Genomic DNA, 24,269 nt, shown 5'->3' on the forward strand with positions numbered 1-24,269 from the left:
ACCTCCCAAGGACACTGTGAGCCTTCCATCTATCTCTAGTAATTTATCTCTTATGTCTATCTTTCTTGGGTTTCTTCTGCCACGCTACCTACGGATCCACGATCGGAGGGAGCTCTCCCTGTTATGCCTCCTCCTTTTTCCTTTCTATGCGAAGCCCATTTGCTCTAGTACCCCCTTGAGCTGACCCCTTCTCTGGCCACAACCATGTGTGTCATGGACCCTTCCATGTCCTGCCTGTCCCACTCAATCACTGGCCATGTCTGCATCTTCTCCCTGAAGCCCTCTTCGTATCTTGACCAAGCCTCCCCCTGATACTTTTGCTGTGCATCGTGCACCTTCTGCTCATATAAAATAAGTGACGCAGCACTCTGGGGGAACTTTTCGATGAAAAAACAAGCCAGAGTCCTGAACGCTCTCAGCCAATTCTCCAGTGACCTCTCTACCCTAGGTTTGCGTCTTTCCCTCCTGTCATTGTCTTTTTTTGTTTTGCGCCGTCGGGTCCAAGCCTGCCTTGCACACTTATAGCAGGGACAAAATGTCTAATTTCTTTCCTCCATAATATTTTCTTTACTGATAGTGGAATGAGATTGGCCAACCCCAGGAGTTTCGTGGTGGTGGGAGGGTCTCCCGGGGAGGGGCTCAGGTTCTCGCTGGGTGACTTTTCATTTGGGTCCGGGCCATCTCCTGCTCAGTTTTTCCCTGTATTAATAACCCCGGTGAGTGCCACCCCGCCCTGAGTGGTCTCCTCGGGTCTTGCTTTCTCACTCTGCTTTGTCTGTTGGCGGTTTTCTTTTCCCTTGCCTGTTGACCCTTTTGTGCCCCCCCCCCACCCTCCGCTCTGGTCTTTGTTCTTGCTCCTGGCTTCCCCATTCCTTTCTGTATTCCATGGGGGCCTCCCCCGAAGTGTGATCCTGCCCCAGGCCATTGCCACCAGGGCATCCATGCTGCTGGGTGAGCTGGTTCTTGCTCCCATGACTCCCCTTGGAAACCCCGTTGATCCCTTCCTTGTCCTGCCTGCCAGGGAGGATGTAGGGGCCAGGGCCCCTGCATTGATAGATTGCTTACTCCTAGCTGCGTACCCAAGTGTACAATTTGGCCTAGTCCCCATTCCGTCAGGCCAGCATGCTGCACCCTCCCCTGTCACTCTGTGTGCGTTGCTTACCATCATCGTCTGCCGCGTTGTTCGACCCTTTGCGTGATTCCTGGGGGGCCGCCGTGCTGTTTTGGACTCATTAAGTCTTTGAAAAAATTCTTTGACTTCCTCCCCATTGCAGCCCGAAAATCAGTCGCGGTAGCTCTAATACTCTCCCGACTTGATTATTGTAATGGTTTAATGGCGGGAGTAAAAAAGTCCACCCTTAAAAAGCTGCAGAGCATACAACATGCAGCCGCCAGATTGGTGTTGGGACTTCCTAGAAGGTCATCAGCTTCAACGGCGTTGAACACTCTCCATTGGCTACCGTTACACAAAAGGATTCTTTTTAAACTTCTCCTTACTGTTTTTAAAACTATGAAAAACTCAGGGCCCCATTACTTTGCAAATCGCTTCATACGCTACAACCCCTCGCGAGATCTGAGATCATCTGGTACAAATCTTATTACCATTCCAAGATTCAAATTCAAAACCAGGGGTGGGAGGACCTTTACCGTCCTGGCAGCTAGGGCATGGAACAATCTACCTGTCAATCTTAGATTAACCGACAAGGAGAGCACCTTCAGAAAACTCCTAAAGACCTGTGTTTACCAACAATCAGATACCTCTGTATTGGCAGCTATCTAGCTTTAGTCTCCTCACCACGTACCATCTCTTATGTACCCGCTGTTTGCTAACTTAGCGCCAAGATGCTCCTTCCGGAGCGTATGTCTGCGCTCTACAAATACCCAAAAATATCAAATATCAAATATCAAATTACAGACCCCTCATCAACACTGCTCTCTTCGGTATCCTAGCTGGACACCCTCTCAGGGGTTGCCTCTCTCCTATTCCTGGCTTGCGTGATCTTGCCCCTGCCGTGCTCTGCCTTTCTGGTAACAGGAGTCTTTGCCCTTGCTTTGGTGATCTTCGTGGGGGCCGCCGTTCTGTCTGCATGCCCCCTGATTCCCGGTTTATTTGGGGCTGGTGTCGGAGGGGATGCCCGCCGTTGCTTCTTCCCCTTCCCGTGGACTCCCTCACCGATGTGCTGGTCCATTCAGGTTTTTCCTTTCAGGGCTACCAACGCCCTGGCTTTATCCAACATTGTCTGTAGATCGTCATCCAAATCCGGCCCTGTGGCTCCTCTTTGCCTTTTTAGGCCCTTTTGGGGAGCCTCTGGATGCCCTTGCGCCTCTCTGAAGCGTGCCTGGAGCCGTGTCTCCCTCCGGCTGCCCCACGCCTGTTGGCCATCTTGCTGGACCTTGTATTCTTTGCTTTGCTTGTGAGCTGGGAAAAAGGTTCAGAAATCCTTTAGTTTCCTTGTATCTTTTTCAATGTCAAAATATGCAATCTGGCGAGGTGAGGAGATTCTTCTGCTGCAATGCCAATAATCCAAACCAATACACCTCTCCTTAGTGCTTCTGCGTGGCCGTGACTGCAGCCTATGGCCACCCAAGCAGAAACGTGCACCGGACAGTCCAGGGAACACCTAACCGACCGCTCGCCTTCACCCTTGCAACGCGTTTAAAGGCGCGGTCTTTCTCTCTCCTAGCCGGTTTGAAAAGTCCAGCCTCAGCTCTCACTTGGAATTTGTGCGCCCAAAACAAACATAACTAGCAACAAAACACTGCCCCCACTTGCTGGTCCGCCCCGGGCGCGGTAGCGGCGTGCAGCCCCCTGCCATTTTTCCTGCTCTCCGTACCCGGGGTGCCTTCCTCGGCGGGTTAAGTGATCGCAAGGGCTACACACCGGTCCATGTGCCTTTAAGGGCCTTTAAGGCAGGTCCTGCCCCGCCAGTGTCCTTTGCTGCCTCGTCTTCCTTCCTGGCTCCCAGCGATCATTCCGATAGTGGTACCGCTGCAAAACCGCTCCTGGGGAGATGAGGGACCGTCCGTTGTTGCCCCAGGCTGCTTCCCCTGCTTATTCCTCGGGATGAAGGCCGAGCAGGCTCCTGTCACCGCCTACTTGTCTGTCTGCTCCGCAGGTAGGCTTGGGTGCTGATCAGTCCTTCCCAGGAGCTGGGCTGCTCAGACGCCAAATCTGGTCAACGCTGGTTCCCGCCGACTTCCTCCGGACCTCCGCTCCGCTGTTCTAAGGCGAGGCTCCTTCCGGCATCTTCATCTATCTTCTTTCTTCCATGAGGGGGGAGTATGTGAATATTGGGACTTGTGCCCCTTTTTAATGCCCTTCGCTGCTTAACGGCTCGCCCCCGGATTGGGGGGTGGAGGGCTGTAGCTTGCCCTGGGGCGACTAATGCTGGTTGCCCCATTTCGCGGGCTTTGTGACTGGGAGGCGGAGGGCTTCCCGCCTCCGGGCGGCATTTGCCCCGGGTCCCCATTGGGTCCAGCTTCGCCTTCCCTGGCCCGGGCTCCGTACTGTTGGAATCCTGACTTATTTATGCATATTTGTGTGTAGATAATAAAATTAAGTAATCAAGAGAAGACATTTCTTTTACTTCGTATTAGTTGCTTGGGGTTTGACTTTCTCATTTGAAACCATGTTTCAAGTGGTGCTAGCTTCTATTTGGTGATCATGTAGTCTACTTTCCTTACTGTCGGCCAGTTGGAATTCCTGGAAATTATATCTAGCAGAATTAGATTTTTTTTAAGATCCAGTCTGTCCCAGTTTCACAATCACAAATGTAGTTCACTAGTGCTATGTTTGCTTTGAGAGTGGAGCAATATCAGTGGTGGCTGCCACGGATCTGGGGTGTCGGGGCAGGGGGCGAGAGGGTAAGGGAGCATAAAAAAAAATCACTTATCTCCTCCCCGCTCTGTCCCACGTCGTCTCTCCTCTGTCAGCCGAACAGGAAGCAGCCAGGCTCCCATGAGCCAATGACAATGCTGTAATGCAGAGTTGTGATTGGTCTGTGCGCCGTAATTCGGTGCTCAGACGGGACTGGGGGCCTGGGCAGGTTCTCCACCTAGGCTGTAATGCAGTCTAGGTGGAGAACATGCTAAGTGCGCATGACTGTTTGATAGACCTGAGACCGCTGGCCAAAGCATCATGTGCACTTCAGTGTTCTCACTACTCTTGCCCTGCTCTGTGAGCAGAGCAGCCCTGCTCCGCCCCATGCTGCCGCAGCAGGAACAAATAAAATGCTAATAACATCACGTTGTTGTCATTTTATTTTTCCTTTCCTTCACTGCTGCAACGCAGTGGAGAGACGCTCCTCCACCTCCGGATATTTCCCCAAATTCAAACTTGACTCGAACATGTCGAGTTAATGATCGTACATTAACTAGTTGAAGGATGCTTTTGTATGAAGATTGAATCAAGACTTTGAATCATTCTGTGGCTCAGTGTTGGAGAACCATACAGAAAAATAAGGGTGTTTGGAGCTGGCAGTTGTAATGGTAGGACCAATGACCTGAAGACCTAGTTTTATTTGAGGGAGCAGAATAGTCATCTGCATAGCCTAAGTGGGTTCTCTTGTGGTGAGCTAAAGTTGGAGGAAAGCCTTGAGAGATACTAAGATAATCTGGCAAGTCAACAAAATATGGGAAGAATAATAATGGGACAAGTTGTCGCCCTGTTTTAAACAATTGTAAGTCAGTATTATTGGTGTTAAACCAGAGACCTTTGACATGTTAACTTGTGCCCAGATATTTTTGTGTAGTTCACAAGGAAACAAATGGTGCTACCAGTGCCCCACAATTTAAATTCTGGCCATAGGCAATTCCTATTTACTATGTCAAAAGCGGTGGAGTAGTCAATAACCAGGTGAAAAAGAGATGTTTTTTTCTTTCGATTGCTTTCTTGGTAAGCAAAGTTAGGTCCATTATGTTAAGAGTGAAACATGTTGGTCTGAAGCTAGTTTGACAAATTTGAATCATTTAGTGGTCTTTGGCCCATTGTGGTTATTTTTTCTGCATAAACTTGGCACAAACCTTTCCGTCAGCAGCTAATAAAACTATTAGGTGGTTGTTTATAGGGCCTAACTTCAGGCTATTTTTATGGATTGGCTGTAAGAGCTAACATTTCCAATTGAAAGGAACGTGGTCTGATTGTAAAACTTTATTGAAACGTTATTCCAAGAGTTTACACCAAGAAGAGGAATTTTGCTTGAGACCAGAAGTTGGGCATCGATTGGTCTCAGAATTTGAGGCGATCAACTGTTATTTCTTTGTTGGTAATTGAGTAAACATATAGAGGATCCAACTTATGAAACTAAGTTGTACAAAGATATTCAGAATATAATTCGGCTATAAACCGATTCCTTTTTTTGTAAGAGATGTTATAGTGGTAGTCATATGATGTTTTGTGAAGTAAAGAGCCCTGGCCTTATTATTATTATTATTATTATTATTATAATTATTATTAGTATTATTATTATGATGAAATTTGTTAAGCGCGCGCCTACCCCCAACGGGGGTGTCATGGCGCTGAGTACAGCAGCAGCAGAGAACATGAATGCTAATAGCTGGCAAACAGCCATGTCTTCAGTTTACATCTGAACTGAGATTCTGAATTGATCATTCGGGAGGGCATTCCATAGCCTTGCAGTAATCACTGCAAAAGCTCTGCCACCTTTCCTAGATCTGTAGAACCTGGGGGGGAGCAGAAGATGGAGGTGATTGGATCTGAGAGCTCGAGATGAGTGGACTAGTTTCAGCCTATATCTGAGATACCCTGGCCCCTTACCATTCAAGGCCCTGAATGTCAGGACCAGGGCTTTACACTGAATGCGGGAGGAAATCGGAAGCCAGTGAAGGTTCTTTAGGTGAGGGGAAATTGAATGGCGGTAAGGGATATATATACCTTACCAAAATTACCTGGAATCCTTGGTGTATTAGTTGCTTGATTTTGAGATCATGATTCATGAAGTATATTTCAACAGCTATCCAAACTTATTCTGCAGTGTTTTTTCCAGACTAGAATTTGAGCGTTATGTTTATTCAACCGGTATTATGATTGATTTCCTTGTCTGTTATTGCCATCGGGTGACAAAAGAAATGAGAAAACTTCTACTAGGAAATGTTTCCAGTCAATGATCTCAAATACAGCCAGGTTTTGATATGCGTTAAATACGGTTGTTGGTAGTCAAGGACTGAGTCCAAAGTGGATTCAATTTATTTAATGATGCAAAATTCCATTTTATCTAGCAGTCATCTGCACCTTTAGCTTGCTCAGATCCCAAGGTTTTCAATTTACTATAGATGTTATTTTGCATGAACAGTCTAATGTGTTGAGGATTGTAGTCACTCTTTCTTGTTATGGCATTAAATTTGGTGCACAAGTTGAAATTAGCTGTGTGTACATAAGGAAATTCACTTATAGAAGTGGTGTTATTTGACAAAGTTGGCTCTGTGGACAGTCATGGGTGTTTCTGCCATTTAAAGTTGTAAAACCAAGGGCATTTAAAAATTATTACATTTTTACCCATGAATTTGAGCCTAATATTGGGAGAATGGAAAGCTGGAATGTTGTAATGGAGGTCAATTAGGTCTTTGGAAATAGAATGAGGTACATTGGATGAGGTTCATTGTGCAACAAGCATTCATAAAAGGCTATTGTTTTTATAATTTAAGTATGGATGTAAATATCAATGATAGTTTGATAAAGTCGAAATAATGGTAATAGTATAATATATGAATCTAAGAGGAAAGTAGATGATAATTAATAGTTGTGTTTTATTGCTGGTTTTCAGAATGTTGCTAGAAAATGTGTTGGTTTTCATCTTTTGGTTTGATTCCTTAAAGGTTGGTGGAGTTACTGAACAAAGTTCGGAGTCCCACTTGAGCAATTATTTAGGATTCCTTCCTTGCTAAGATTTTATAGCTAGTAAAATTATTGAGAGAAACTGAACACTTTCGGTGACTCCTTAAGACAAATTATAGTTGTTTAAGAAAATTATTTAGTTAAGAATGTTTGTTTTAAGTTGTCCATTAATGATTTCAGTTATTCCAGGAGCAGACGAAGATGTTTTGTTTTTGTGAGAATTTGAAGATTGTGCTTAGTTAGGAATACTGATGATACTTCCATATATGGGATTAGTTGATCAGTCGCTATCCTGGGTGGCATTTGTAATTGATGGATTCTCTGTCTTCAGTTGCAGGACTTGGTCTCCTAGTAGAACAGTCTCTGCTAAGGGTGATTTTAAAAATGTTCAGGTTCATTGTTAAGTAGGTAGTTCAGTCCCTTGAAAGAATTACGTGTTTCAAGATTTGAGGAATTATAAGTAATAGCATGATATCATGTAGATAGTCTTAACATTTTTAGATAGTTTCATTTAAGTTCTGATTGAATCAGGATTCCTCGATCCACCTAGTTTGTTTCTCTGGCTTGATTTGGTTAATCCCTTCATGTTTGGCCCCTGGAGTATGAGGGCATTCTTTGACAGAAAGTTTGTCTGAAATAAATTCTTTCTTTAGGATCTTGCGTTTTCAGGTTTGCAGATTCTGGAAATGTTAGAGTAATTTAAAAATATTCTAACAATTTATAATATCATGACTGACTTCTGTAAGCAGGAAGAAATTTTAAGAAGTTCTGTGTTCTCTTCCTTTTGAGCTGGGTCATAATGGTGCAAAGTAAGAGTAGGTAATGTAAAATGAGGACCTAGGTGAGTGGCCCTACACCAGCTAGGTGATATCCGTGATTGATTGTGAAAAGATTGTATTAGATGATTAATTGGACGCTTAAAGCAATTCCAGCACATCGGGGGTAATTTCTCTAAGTTTAAATTGTTTGATTTTAATTGTATTTAAATTGGGTCCAGTCCTGTGGAAAGAGCACACAAATCACTGGCGTCTCCCCTCCCTGCCCCTGGAAACCCCTGTAAATCTCATCATTGCCAGGCTATTGAACTATCTTGATAGAGCTACAGTGCCTCGCCTGGCACGAGAGCACAACGAGCCTAAATTTTAAAGGAAACTTCATATCCCTGTACCCAGATTTCACCTTGCCTGTACAGGAAGCTTGATGTCTTTTACTTGATAGTAAAAAAGAAACTCCAGGAGCTACATATACAATAGGCCATGCTGTATCTAGCCAGATTGCAGATAGCCCACAGGGGGCAGTTCAAGGGTCTTCGCAGACCTCTAATATGTGACTACCTTTTTGAAAGAGATAAGTGATCAATCCACATAGAGATGCCCAGGCTCTAAGTCAATGCCCAGCTGACTCTGACGCTGAAATGCCATTCCTGCCTGCATGATCGTCATAGTGATTTTTGACTGCATAGAACACGGATCGGGCCAGTTTGCCTGATATTCCGACGCCCACAAGACACTGACATAAGAGTTCGGCAAAGATTATTGCAGTAGGCACTTGCTGATGAGACAAAGCCATTTACAGTCCTTCACTGTCCCTGCAATTGCTCCCACAGCCGGCATCCTAGGCCCCAGCTACTAACCACTGTTAAACTCCATAGGATTTGTTTCTTTTCGCTCTAAGCCCACATATTAAGTTCTGCATTATGGGTTATTTTTTACTATAGAGATGAAGTTGAGGGGGGAGGGTTGAAGTTCACCAGTGAAGTTCCGGGGGCTGGTGTGGGTGAGGGGAGAGGCAGAAACAGGAGAACACATCTAAAACGTGCCACTAGCTGACTCTGCAAATGCGAGACACAGCCCATTGGATCACAAGGTTTCATGGCAGGTTAGATGAAACCCGAATCGGACACACCCTGCTTACTTAGAACGTACCTGGACTAAATAACCCCAAAAAACTCGGAAGAATTGTAGCATATGAACAGAAGCATAACATAGATACAGCATTTTTTACAGGAAACACATCTAACTCCTGCCAAAGACAAGCATCTTCTGGATAAATGGACGAGCTTTAGCTACACCTCCTCTTATTCATCCAGTGCTAGAGGTATTACTATACGGATCAGACACAGAACTCCGTTCCGCCTTTTGAATTAGAGAAACCGGTCCCCAGAGGAGGTTTGTTGACCTGTGTGGAATACTGGGACCTCAGCCTATCACCTTTTGTAAACTTGTATGGCCCAAATGCTGATGATCTGGAGTTTTGTAATAAAATATGAGGACACATCTGTGTAGACACTACTGGGATGCTGGATTGGGGATGAGACTATAACACCATCATAGACCTGCAACCAGATGGGTCACACAGGCAACACGTTTCATAACCTAATAGCAGATGGGGAGTTGGTAGCCATCTGGAGACCAAGAAACCCGTCCCTACGACAAGGGGCATATTTGGGTACGCATTATATGTGGTCCAGACTAGATTTCTGGCTCACCATCAAAGGTGTCATCAGCACATGGATTTTGGAGGTCACCCACCTTGTGTGCACTTTATCTGATCACTCGCCAGTTCTTCTCTGATTCAGTGCCCCTGGATTGCCTGACACACCATAATCTGGTGACTATCTCCCAGAACACTCCTAGAACCTGTTTTCCATGATAAGATCTGAATGTCTATTGCACACTACTTTAATAAATACAAGGGATCCATGAATACCCAGGTGTCCCTATGGCAGGCCTTCAAGGCAGTGCTACGGGGCAAATCTATTAATAAACAATACAGTGTTCTTAGAACACCGAGACTCCACCTATCTAAGTTAGAATTTGATTTTAAACAATTGGAGATGTCACTGGTTTGTGAGGATACCCAGATCATCAGAGAGGAGAAAAGTCAGATTATAGCAAAACTGGGGAGTGGGAGGCCTATTATCTAGGTAAATTAACTAGAGCACACCAATACTGTGAAGGGGAGACCTGGGAAAGCCTTAGCAAATTCTCTCAAAGCGCTAGGCAGCTAATGCAGTGGCACCAATTATCTAACTCTGGTGCCATGAAATACACAGCACATGACCTTCGCCAAGTGTTCCTAGATATTTATGGGCCACTATACCAATTGCAGAAACCTATAGCTCAGAGAGTACATCAGCCTACTTATACAATGTTGCTCTAACATAACTGAGTAAGACCCAGAGGGACTTCCTGGCATGCCCTATAACACTAATGGAAATCACAACTGCCAATCGCCAGCTTCGATCGACCGGCCACGCCCTTGCCGCCGTCCCCCGCATCCGAAGAGCCACCACAGGGGGACGGTCCTTCTCCTACCTCGCCGCCAAGACATGGAACTCCCTCCCGACCCACCTCCGCCTGACCCAGAACCACCTCGCCTGCAGGAAGCAGCTCAAGACCTGGCTGTTCGAGCAGTAGCGGACCCCCCTCTCCCCCAGCGCCTTGAGACCCTCTGGGTGAGTAGTGCGCTATATAAATGCTTGATTGATTGATTGATTGATTGATTGATTAAGGCACTACCCAGCAATGTCCCAGGATCTAATGGATTCCCAGCTTAAATCTATGAAACCTTCTTAGACCTCTTAGCACCGCGATTAAAAGTATTCTATACAGAGGCACAGGAGACGGGAGAGGGCTCTCTGATTCTATGCAAGGAGCTATTTTAATAACCCTGCTAAAACCCAACACGTCAGCCAAACTTTGTGACTCATAACCATGTCGCTGATAAATTGCGATGTTAAGATACCAGCTAAAGTAATGGCTGACTGACTCTTACCCATGCTCCCAACGCTTGTGTTGGCCGACAAATCGGGTTTTGCACCAGGGAGATCCATTACTCACATTTTACACACGCTGTTCGCAATTCTTAATCGGGTAATGCCAAACACTGAGGTGGCAGCAGTCTTTCTAGATGGTGCAAAAGAATTTGACTCCCTAAAATGGCCCTACCTTTTGGCGGCGCTGTAGAGACTCTGCATGCTCGCCACTTCGTTATTGATTTGTCTACTATACACAAACCTTGGGACAGCTGTTTTTAAAAGGCAGTCTTTCCTCATCCTTCACAATCAATACTCAATGAAATTCTGCCCCAGGCTGCTTTTAACTTAACTGTGTGCAGATAATATTACATAATATATTAGAAACCCGAGAGAAGGCCTTCAACCAATAAGATAGTATATAAAATTTGGGGAACTTTCAGGGCTCACCATTTACTTGGGCAAATCAGTACTATTCACAGTGACACCCAATTGTATCCAATTTGACCCTGAATACTCATTGGCCCGAACCGACTCCCTGATACAATATCTAGTGGTGTGAATCGGCTCTGACATCACTGAGGTACTTAATCTGAATTAAGCTATGTCCAAACTTAAAGACCAAATAACACACTGGTTGAAACTATCTCTTTCAAAGGTGGAATGCATCAGCCTAATAAAGATGGTTGTGTTGCTCAATTTTTTTTATTATTTCATCAATATACCCATTCCACTGAATAAATGCTCCTTCAAAACATTGAAAACTCTACTCCTCCAATTAACGTGGGCAGGAAAACAACAGAGACTAATGGGATATATTATTACTACAGTACCACTTAGGACGATTTGCCGCCCCAGGGTCACTTCCCACATTTATGCCCCCCCCCCCCGCATTACTCTGCTCACTTAGTGCTAGAGAGTAACATCGAACATTCGCTGCAGTTGGGGGTGGCATTGCTGTCTAAACAAGTGGGACACAAATCTAAAATAAGCATCACACACTGCACAGTGCAATCATGGGATCGAATCAGACAAAAAAACTAAACTTACTAAACGCACCAGCTATACTCTTACGATCCCACCCATTATTCAGCATGATGGAAGAGGAAAATGCATACTCTCAACTACCCAAATTAAATATAATTAAATGTGGAGATGTTTATAAGGTAAATTGGTTTATTACATGAGACACTGTTGCTACACGGACCGGGCTAATGCCATTAGATCGCTACCTGATCCATAGAACAAAACTGACCAGCAGGAAGCTCATACCTAACTTTACTCAAGAATCTGATAGATCCAGCCCACTGGAAACGCTGGTCACTGCCCGAAGCACTAGGAAGCTCATATCCTCACTGTACCATGATCTAACCCTGAGCGCACCTGCCCAGCTGGAAGCGCTTGGGATGAAGACCTGGAACTTCCATTATCAGATCAGATGTGAACATATTATTGTGCACAGACAGGTGAGCTTCTGCACAGCAGTAGACTATGCCCAATACACTACAAGTGTATTCACCGATTATAATATATCCCCTTTATGCTGCTTGAGGTGGGGACTGAAAGATGATTCAAAATGCGGAAGTAGATTTCATTCATCTGGCATGACACTGTGATAAAATTCAGAATGTTTGGATACAGATCATGTGCTCCTTGCAAGAAATAATTGGGTTCTCAATCCAAATGGCCCTGCTCATTGCATTGTTGGGTGCAAAAAATCCCTTATGCTGATTGTAAATGTACAGCCCTTACTCTGTTGTTGGTGGCACAACACTGGGAACGTGGCAGAGCTCCTACCAACGGACATTGACTAAGCAAACGTACTTATTGTAGTGAACAAACTGAGCTGCATAATCTTTTTACCAGAATCCTTACGACCAAAAGTCATATGGATCCTATTTCGCCATTATTTGTTATCTAAAGGCACAGATGATATTTGATTCTCTGAGCATACACAAGTAACTATTATGTGGCAGCAGTTTAGCCGCAATTGTGATGTACGTATATGGAAACTGTTAGAACTGGGGGTCTCTGTTGGCAGAGGTAGGTACCTTTGACCAAATAGGGACCCTTGCTTCAGGTCAGAGTAAGGGGGAACACTCATAAAATAACCCCTGCTCATCCCCTTGGTAGCTTGACACGAGCAGGCAGGCGTATCTCAGAGGCAGTGTGTAAAGAATTTGTGAACACCTACAGTAATCCAGTGACAACACTACAGATGGACACCACACAGGTTTTATATAAAAAATAAGTATTCTTTATATAGACTTATCACAAGACCACAAACGACAAAAATCCACAATACTGTACTTTAAAATGGTAGAAATAGCTTAGTTCTCTTAAGATGGTAAATGCGACACTTATGTTCAATGTACCTTTGGATGCGTAACGCTATACAACGAAAGTGTTGCAGGGAAGGTGATGCGTGGGTTCCTTACACGCAAGAATGGTGATGCGTTGGTTCCCTACTGCTGCGTAGGGGACGATGATGCATCGGTTCTTCTCGGCATGGGGAGGTGATGCATCGGTTTCTTACTGCGCTTCCGTGGCGATGCGACCAGGAGCGCCGTGATGCGGTGAAGATCCGGTGCGATGAAACAAAATGGCGTCGTCTTCTTGATGCGACAACGATGCATGCACGCCCGACGGCCATGCGGCGACAACGAATCTTCTGAGCAGCGACAGGCCCTGCGACACGCTTCTCCGGTGATGCGACGGCGTCTGCTGCGACGGCGACACACTTTTCTGGTGATGCGGGGCTGCTTCGGTGATGCGATGCGGCAGCGGCGGCACGCTTCCTCAGAGATGTGATGACAGCTGCTGCGGCAGCATCACGCTTCTCCGGTGATGCGAGACGCTTCGGCGATGTGATGGCGACAGCAGCGGCACACTTTTTCGGCGATGCAACAACAACTGCGGCGACACGCTTTTTCGTCTTGTCGCACTTCCAGCTCCCAGCGACATGCAGTCTCTCAGAAGGCCCAGCTTAACAGCAGACACTTCAATTCCCAGCAGGGGAGTTGGTTGGTGAAGTCTTTTGTCCCTGAGACTTCAGCAGGAGGGAAGCTCAATCTTCATGCCCTTGGAGATCCTTTACAAGTTGATCAAAGTAGCACAAAGTTCCTTTCTCCTTTCTTTGGCAGTCAGGCAACCACTGCAGGCCAATCGCCCAAACAGCACTCCGCTTAGGGATAGTCTCCTTCTTCAGTTTCTCTCTGGTTCCTCTCCTCAGCAAAGGTTCTTCTTGTTTCCCAAAAGTGATCTAAAGTTCTGGGTCCCCCCTTTTATACTCCTATTCTCTTTGCTCTCTGAAGGCAGAGAGGCCTTTGCCTAGTCCAAGCCAGTTCTGGTCAGTCCTGCAACACCTTGTTTACATGACTCCTTTCCTTTGACAGTGTGGGCCAGGGACATCAGATGCACCACAGGAGGTGGAGCCAGCATTGTGGAGGGAAGGCACAGCCCTATTCAGGTCCCAGGTGCAACTCCTCCCACCACTCTCTCTGTAGATCTCTCTATTCAGCCTTCTGCTGACTCACCCTGTCTCCTGGAATCCCCCAGCCCCTATCACTCAAACTCCAGGCATGGAATACACAACCTAGCAGAGGCAGGCTTGGATAGTTAGGCAAGAAAATACCTACTTTCTAAAAGTGGTATTTTCAAACACAGAATGTTAAAACCAACTTCACTAAAAGATGTATTTGATCATTCTGAGTTCAGGCATACTAAACTCGAATTTCTACCTAGTTCCCTGAGTCAGTTAGGATTATAAGATGTTATAATCAAACTGCCCATTCTGGCCTATGGGGAACAGGTAGCCTTGCAATAGGGAAAAATGAGAATTGCTGTAATTCACTATTAGGACATGCCACACACACCAGGGCATGTCCTACCTTATACTTGCAATGCACCCTGCACTTGGGCCTACCTTAGGGGTGTCTGATATGAAGAAAAGGGAAGGTTTAGGGGCTGGCAAGTGGGTGCACTTGGCCAGTCAACATGGCAGCACCAGACCGCACATAGGCTCTGCAATGGCAGGCCTGTGACGCACTTTACAGGCTGCTTCGTGTCTGATATGAAGAAAAGGGAAGGTTTAGGGGCTGGCAAGTGGGTGCACTTGGCCAGTCAACATGGCAGCACCAGACCGCACATAGGCTCTGCAATGGCAGGCCTGTGACGCACTTTACAGGCTGCTTCTGTGGGTGGCACAACCAGTGCTGCAAGCCCACCAGCAGCATTTGATTTACCAGCCCTGGGCACACTCAGTGCACTGTACTAGGGTCTGACAGGTAAACCAAACCAGCCAATCATGGAGTCACTAATTCATACATCAATTTACCATAGGGAGCACTTGCACTGTGGCACTGAATAGCAGTGGCACAGTGCCCAAAGCATCTAAAACCAGCAAAAACACATGAAGCAACAGCAAAAAATGGAAGGGAGACCCACGCCAATGGTGCCAGGTCTAACAAACTTTGATATGAATTGGGTCTAGTGCGGTCTTTATTTAAGATCAAAGCTGTCTGGGAAGCTTGTATTGGATGTTTGAGTGCTTTTGCCATATCCTATGCAAATCCTTCCTTGAACATGTTCTGTAAGATCTGCATTAATGAAATAAGAATTATGTCTTGTGCAGATTTTGCAGATGCTATAGTAGGTAAAGCAGAAAGGCTGTAGGAGAAGTCTTGAGATGTACAGTCCTGCTTTATTGCTTTTATCAGAGTCCACTATTTTGGGCTTATGTGATTTAACTGTACTTGGAAGTTGACGCTTTAGTGACACATTTGTTTTTTGAAATCTTGGATTTAATTATTGAGAATCGGTATCTCCTGTACTGGCAGAGGTGATGTTAGTATGGCAGTTGAGTTTTTTGTTTAATTTCTTTATTATTTTTGGCTCCTTTTGCTAATGATGTTGAAAACTTTCCTCTGTTTTATCAGGTAGTGGAACCAATTTAGTATCACTGTGGTATCAATTAACAGAAACCTTCCCTAGTGTCACTGTAGGAAAATCTTGTATTAGACAAGGACCGGTAAGTGGCTCAGCTGGTTGTGAGTTATTCTCCTGTGCTTAATTGGGATTTAGTGATTGTGAAGTAGAGCTGTTGGGGTTAATCTGTTACTGTCTGCCTGCTAAGGGGGTGGGAATGGTAAAGCTTCGTATGCGGTTGGTGGTCAGGTTGTGGTATCTTACAAGCTTTTTTGCAACTCCATAGTGATGTCCGATGTTAGAAGAAAGTATTTGAAGCAGGTCCGTGATGATGAATGTGAAAGTCATACAAAAACAAGGGAGTTACCCCAGTGTGAAACTCACAAAGGGACGGGGTATCGACTTACAACAGAAACAAGAATGTCCCTATTAGGAAAGGCCTACGGATTTATCCTATCAATCAAGTGTCTGATATTTACCGATTCTGTTGGTTGTCTCACAAACATAGAGTCTACATACAGTAGCTTGTATATGCACTAAAAAATTCTAAAATACTAATCAGTAAAATTACAATTATTTATTTTGTAAATAAGCAACATAAAAATATCAACATAAAAATATCCTTCCCTCCCAGAATGGGTTACAATCTTTTAATCAAATTCAATTAATCATAATAAAAAATCAATTTTCGTGAATACATGTCACAAAAATCATCATCAAAGTCAACGCGGCGTTTCGGTGATTTCACCTTCTTCAGGACTAAAAAAACAGTATGATCAAATCTAAAAAGAAGGGAAAGTATTGTCTTAAAATAAATGTTGACTAAAACAGTGCAATATACAATACTACATTTCATGGCTACAGTATCTTGACTTGAAAATAGCTAATTGCCTGCGTATTGTTACTAATTGGTAAGGCAAACACTTGACAGTATGACGGTATTTCTATAGACACCTATATTATTCAAATTTATTTTATTATTATTTTTTATCAGCAGATGTCCTTGAAGCGTTTTATAAATTTATAGAAAGGACCCACTCATACCTCGATAGTCTTGTAATGGAAGGGATAGACGTTTTAAAATTTTTTTGTCCAAATGGAATAGCCCTTCACGATAGAGGCATCTACTGTTGAATAAGCCTATAATGGAAGTAGGAGTCATCACTTAACATGTACCCTACATATACTCTACATTGGTGGTATGAAAACATAGCTTATACTTTATCGACATACCTTATTTTCAGTTGAGTTAGGAATTATATGTTATGTCCGTAAGAGCCACTGTGGATATACTCGTATTATTCGAGAGAAGCCCACTTTAAAATTTGGGGAAAATATCTCTAGGGTGACAAATAAAAGAAAAAATCTCTAATTTAATCACTGGAGTTTTGTTCACCTGATGTATTTTTTGACAGTTTACAACATTCAATCACTGTTGCTCACCACAAGATTCAAGGGCGTGTAAATCCTTTTCGTTTCTTCAGCTCTAATCGTTGGATAAGGAATTCACATCTGACAGGCCAACGAAAGTAGATTTTTTCAATTAATCACTTTCTTGTGTTCAATCCTATACATAAAGAGAACACCATATATTGTCGTTTTGTGTATATTGACGTAAGATAATTACAGTCACATTGCTGTCCTATGCTTAATTGTGTGACCTAGTTATAAACGTTGCCCCGAGTCCTGATATTTAAGACTCGCGTTCCATTCTGAACCGTGTTTGTTTCAGTATTACCAAAGTTCATCGTTTGGGCTCAGGTCTCGCTTTAAAAAGTACCCGGCCAATCCAGGCAATTAAGAATGCTCAGTGTTGTTTATTTAATTAAGGCTGGAAGAAAAAAATTTTAAACTAACATTCTATCGGTTTATTATGTTTGTATAAACGCTCTATATTTGTACAACTAATTGCCGCTAGCGCTCGGGTCTTTTAATTTAAAGTTACAGTGAACCACGGTCATTTAAAATACTCCGTGACGCTTACCTCAAACGGACAAGACGGCCTCCCTGCTCTTACGGACTCCTCGATAGCAGCGTATCAAGAGGGTTTGTTTTCTTGTCTTATATGCCCGGTAGTTTTAGACCTCCTACTCACGCACTTACGCATTTACGTCACTTCCTCTTTAGTACGGAAGTGATGTATATTGTGCCTGAAGCTAGCAGACATCTTAACAAAGACCAATGTCATATTGTATTGTTCCTTTTTATTTCATACTCATCCTATTTGGTTTAAAAATAAATCAATATGAATGTAATTGTATTAGTTGTTTATCTCGGATGGTCTCATTGCGTGTTTTGAAATTGCATCTCTTATTACGTATACATCATGCGTGACGCGGTGATACACGGGCGGCCATCTTGGGATGGACTAGTAAAGCATTATATCAATACGTTTGTTAATGCAGAGTGAACCTATTTACTTATTTTTATAGTTCTACCATGAAACACATTCATATTAATACATTTGAACTTGTAATGTAATTTTCACAATATATAATGGAACGTATGGATAACAACTATCAGAGGTTTCATATAGATCAATATGTTATTTTCCTCTAAGAAATAATGGATTTTCCTATAACATAATTATTATCATAAAAGCTGTACAATGTGTCCAAAAGTAAACATCAAAACATATATGCAGTGAATATTTGAACATGGTAGATAGATATTATGAACAAGTCAATATAGCATCATTAAAACGAACGATAAGGTGTCATAATGGGAGAATCACAGCTGACATTCAATATATAGGTTGGTACAAGCTTATATTGTTAAACGAATTCATTAAAGTAATTTCTCCCAATCTTCTTTATTATTCAATCCATTTTTGTATGTGTTGAAGCGTGACATAAAAAATTGTTCACGTTTTTTCCTTTTGGTCGTAATATCGCCACCACGTGCGTTACAATAAACAATTTCTATACCGCGCCATCTCAGATCATCTACCGAGTGATTCGCCTCTAACCAGTGATCTACCAGTGGAGATGTTCTTTTCTTAGTTCTGATCGCTGATTTATGTTCTGTGATTCTTGTACGTATCTCACGTGAGGTCTCACCAATATAAGCCTTGTTGCATGGGCACATGATCATATAGATCAGATTGCTTGACCTGCAATTGATCAGAATTCTAATCTGATGTTTGCTACCGTTATGTATCACTGTGCTTCCTTTGATCACGTTACTACAGATTTTGCAGGAATTGCAAGGAAAAGTGCCAACAGGAAAAGGGGCATTATTAATGGTGTTTTGTTTAGGGATTTTATCTTCTCTATAGGTATGTACTAGTTTGTTACTCTTTTCTTTGGGTAATTTCTTCTTGGTTGTTGCCAATTATAACCTACCACTGATTTTTGTAACAAACTTCAGCAATATCAGTAATAAGGTCAAAAATATAGTGAACAGGAATTGGTCATTACTAAAAGACAAGAATGAAACCATACCTCCAAAACCACTGTTTTCATTTAGGAGGAATAGTACAATTCGTAACAAACTAGTACATACCTATAGAGAAGATAAAATCCCTAAACAAAACACCATTAATAATGCCCCTTTTCCTGTTGGCACTTTTCCTTGCAATTCCTGCAAAATCTGTAGTAACGTGATCAAAGGAAGCACAGTGATACATAACGGTAGCAAACATCAGATTAGAAATCTGATCAATTGCAGGTCAAGCAATCTGATCTATATGATCATGTGCCCATGCAACAAGGCTTATATTGGTGAGACCTCACGTGAGATACGTACAAGAATCACAGAACATAAATCAGCGATCAGAACTAAGAAAAGAACATCTCCACTGGTAGATCACTGGTTAGAGGCGAATCACTCGGTAGATGATCTGAGATGGCGCGGTATAGAAATTGTTTATTGTAACGCACGTGGTGGCGATATTACGACCAAAAGGAAAAAACGTGAACAATTTTTTATGTCACGCTTCAACACATACAAAAATGGATTGAATAATAAAGAAGATTGGGAGAAATTACTTTAATGAATTCGTTTAACAATATAAGCTTGTACCAACCTATATATTGAATGTCAGCTGTGATTCTCCCATTATGACACCTTATCGTTCGTTTTAATGATGCTATATTGACTTGTTCATAATATCTATCTACCATGTTCAAATATTCACTGCATATATGTTTTGATGTTTACTTTTGGACACATTGTACAGCTTTTATGATAATAATTATGTTATAGGAAAATCCATTATTTCTTAGAGGAAAATAACATATTGATCTATATGAAACCTCTGATAGTTGTTATCCATACGTTCCATTATATATTGTGAAAATTACATTACAAGTTCAAATGTATTAATATGAATGTGTTTCATGGTAGAACTATAAAAATAAGTAAATAGGTTCACTCTGCATTAACAAACGTATTGATATAATGCTTTACTAGTCCATCCCAAGATGGCCGCCCGTGTATCACCGCGTCACGCATGATGTATACGTAATAAGAGATGCAATTTCAAAACACGCAATGAGACCATCCGAGATAAACAACTAATACAATTACATTCATATTGATTTATTTTTAAACCAAATAGGATAAGTATGAAATAAAAAGGAACAATACAATATGACATTGGTCTTTGTTAAGATGTCTGCTAGCTTCAGGCACAATATACATCACTTCCGTACTAAAGAGGAAGTGACGTAAATGCGTAAGTGCGTGAGTAGGAGGTCTAAAACTACCGGGCATATAAGACAAGAAAACAAACCCTCTTGATACGCTGCTATCGAGGAGTCCGTAAGAGCAGGGAGGCCGTCTTGTCCGTTTGAGGTAAGCGTCACGGAGTATTTTAAATGACCGTGGTTCACTGTAACTTTAAATTAAAAGACCCGAGCGCTAGCGGCAATTAGTTGTACAAATATAGAGCGTTTATACAAACATAATAAACCGATAGAATGTTAGTTTAAAATTTTTTTCTTCCAGCCTTAATTAAATAAACAACACTGAGCATTCTTAATTGCCTGGATTGGCCGGGTACTTTTTAAAGCGAGACCTGAGCCCAAACGATGAACTTTGGTAATACTGAAACAAACACGGTTCAGAATGGAACGTGAGTCTTAAATATCAGGACTCGGGGCAACGTTTATAACTAGGTCACACAATTAAGCATAGGACAGCAATGTGACTGTAATTATCTTACGTCAATATACACAAAACGACAATATATGGTGTTCTCTTTATGTATAGGATTGAACACAAGAAAGTGATTAATTGAAAAAATCTACTTTCGTTGGCCTGTCAGATGTGAATTCCTTATCCAACGATTAGAGCTGAAGAAACGAAAAGGATTTACACGCCCTTGAATCTTGTGGTGAGCAACAGTGATTGAATGTTGTAAACTGTCAAAAAATACATCAGGTGAACAAAACTCCAGTGATTAAATTAGAGATTTTTTCTTTTATTTGTCACCCTAGAGATATTTTCCCCAAATTTTAAAGTGGGCTTCTCTCGAATAATACGAGTATATCCACGGTGGCTCTTACGGACATAACATATAATTCCTAACTCAACTGAAAATAAGGTATGTCGATAAAGTATAAGCTATGTTTTCATACCACCAATGTAGAGTATATGTAGGGTACATGTTAAGTGATGACTCCTACTTCCATTATAGGCTTATTCAACAGTAGATGCCTCTATCGTGAAGGGCTATTCCATTTGGACAAAATTTTTTTAAAACGTCTATCCCTTCCATTACAAGACTATCGAGGTATGAGTGGGTCCTTTCTATAAATTTATAAAACGCTTCAAGGACATCTGCTGATAAAAAATAATAATAAAATAAATTTGAATAATATAGGTGTCTATAGAAATACCGTCATACTGTCAAGTGTTTGCCTTACCAATTAGTAACAATACGCAGGCAATTAGCTATTTTCAAGTCAAGATACTGTAGCCATGAAATGTAGTATTGTATATTGCACTGTTTTAGTCAACATTTATTTTAAGACAATACTTTCCCTTCTTTTTAGATTTGATCATACTGTTTTTTTAGTCCTGAAGAAGGTGAAATCACCGAAACGCCGCGTCGACTTTGATGATGATTTTTGTGACATGTATTCACGAAAATTGATTTTTTATTATGATTAATTGAATTTGATTAAAAGATTGTAACCCATTCTGGGAGGGAAGGATATTTTTATGTTGATATTTTTATGTTGCTTATTTACAAAATAAATAATTGTAATTTTACTGATTAGTATTTTAGAATTTTTTAGTGCATATACAAGCTACTGTATGTAGACTCTATGTTTGTGAGACAACCAACAGAATCGGTAAACATCAGACACTTGATTGATAGGATAAATCCGTAGGCCTTTCCTAATAGGGACATTCTTGTTTCTGTTGAATGTGAAAGTCATAAATAGTTGATGATTGGGTTCGGTTTGGTTACATTTTCTGAAATGACTTTTAGTCCTCCCGAAATGTCCTTGAGTAAAATTGTTTGTTCATTTATCAAAACTGATTAATCAAGGCTTAAGATATTTTAGTTAAAATGGAGTTGGTTGCCTCCATGGCTGTTAAATCTGGCAATTGAGGTGGAGGGGCGTCATTTGCACTGCCATCTATTATTTTACTAGAGGGCTGGGTATGAGAGGTACATCCTAAAAAGGTTTTACATTGGTCTGTGGCTTGTAGTTGGTAATTACTAGGCATAGGATTATCAAACTCTATAAAAAGGTCCACATTTTTGAAAGATACAGTCAGTCAAACCAGGGTGGCGGTTGGTTGCTGTTTGATTGGTAGTCTTTAACAAGTTTTGACAGAGAGGAGTTGGCCTAACAGCTGGGGCGGTCGACCTCGATTCTGGGGAACTGGATTTGAGTCTCGCAACGACGCTAAACATCCTGTGATTCTGGGCAAATCACTTAATCTCCCTGTGCCTAACCAAAAATGAATGTTTGTCCTCATGTAACGTAACTGGTGCTATGTAAAGCGCTCTGATAACCGATTCGGGTCAAGTTCGCGCTATATAAAATTCTGCAAAAAAAAAAAAAAAGGAGTCCGAACCTAAAGGTGGAAGATTGTCAGGAATCAACACTTGGACTATGGTGATTATAGTTTTTCATACCCCTTTTTGACCCTTATCTCTGATTGAATATGTGAGATTGGATGACTTGGATGGTTCTAAGAATTCCAGGACGGTCGTTGTTTAAGGCTTTTTTCATTGGAACTCAGTGTGTTCTCTTTAGGAATCCAATCAAGATTAATAATGAGCTTGCTGACGGTATGAGATAATGATAAGCTTTGCTCAAAGAAAGAAGTACTCCGTGTTGGTGGCTGTGTGTTGTTAAAACTACGTTTTTTAAATAATTTATTTATAGTTTCATACAAGTTTCCATTCAGTTACACACACACAAAAAAAACCTCAAAATGTAGAATCTTCTGCCAGGCTGAAAGTTCCCTTTGCAATTAGTCCTACTTACATCCGTGCATCCTCATTACATCCTCGTCGCCAGTGTTATGAAGAAGTACACGTAGTGGAAGTAAGTAATCCTTTATTGTTGAGGAGCCAGTAAAGCATGACCGACACTCCAGCAAACTCCAAAGCAACTGCCCCCAAGATCAAGAGCAAACATTCCACATTACATACATAACCTTCTAATCATTATGTAATACAATCCTACCTCATAACATTCCAACAAGAACAACAGGATAAGAACATAACAGCATGCAATACACATCTCAGTACGGTATTGTCATATAAACCTTGTCTGACAGACATCCATTTCATAAGTATAATACAAGTCAATTGACAAATGGCACAAGACCCATGTTAATTTAAATTGTGTGCATGGGCAGTGTCAACAAGTGATGATACTTGTATTATACACTTATAATTGTATCACTGAAGTTTGGGCACAGAGCAATTATTGTACCTCACTTTTTTTTTTTTTCACTTAATTTTGTATTGATTTTTGATGCTTTATGGTCTAATTAATACAAATGAATTTAAATGAAGGAAAACATCCTCTCTTCTTTGGTGTTACCATGGGGACCATTCTTTCCCATTGTTTTCTTTCAGTACTGAGGGAATTCTAGACTGGGTTCAACGATGCTCTACGCTGTCGCCAACCATGCACAGAGCCATGTATGCCCTCTTGCTCCGCACACCGGAACCCACGTTTATCCATAAACATAGATGAGTTAACTTGCGCGTGATTCGTAGCAAGAATAATATCAATTTCAATGAGGGTTCACGCTTGGTCCATCCCCTCTTGTAGATCAACCCATGCAGAAGTAAATTCATAAACCCATCCGGTTACAGGAGCACAGGAACCTCTTGCTCCTGCTGTGCAGCCGGAGCCAGGTGCCAGGTTGCGGATTAAGAGATGCGATTCAACTTCAGGTTTAATATATGCCCAGGATAAGTGAACATCCAAATAACTGTTGCTCTCCCTGTTCTAAGCATGGATTGCAGTGCATGTACAGAAACCCTTCTAGCCCCCAACGTAGGTGTTTAGCTTTGACTCAGTGTAGGGGTTTAATGCATTTCTTCTGATTAAACCAGGCTATCCGGTGCTTTCAGTATTATTGCCTTCAGATGGTTTTCATTAGTGTACATGTCCAATTTCCAGCATATGCACACCAGAAATAAGATCTTGTAATGTAATACAGAAGCCATGCATGTTGCCAATAATTGAGCGTTGTTCCTTTTTAGATTCGTTTCAGATCAGATCTGCTCTTGCGGAAATGCCAAAGAAA

The 24,269-nt window shown here is 42.1% G+C and overlaps 1 protein-coding gene across 2 annotated transcripts in view; it reads left to right on the forward strand.

Moving 5' to 3' along the window:
- Nucleotides 1-24,269, forward strand: part of SH3BGRL2 (SH3 domain binding glutamate rich protein like 2) — a 297,879-nt gene that overhangs the window by 216,069 nt on the left and 57,541 nt on the right. The gene's annotated exons all lie outside the window — the stretch shown is intronic.

The sequence above is a fragment of the Triturus cristatus genome, chromosome 6, assembly GCF_964204655.1.
Source record: "Triturus cristatus chromosome 6, aTriCri1.1, whole genome shotgun sequence".
NCBI lineage: Eukaryota > Metazoa > Chordata > Amphibia > Caudata > Salamandridae > Triturus > Triturus cristatus.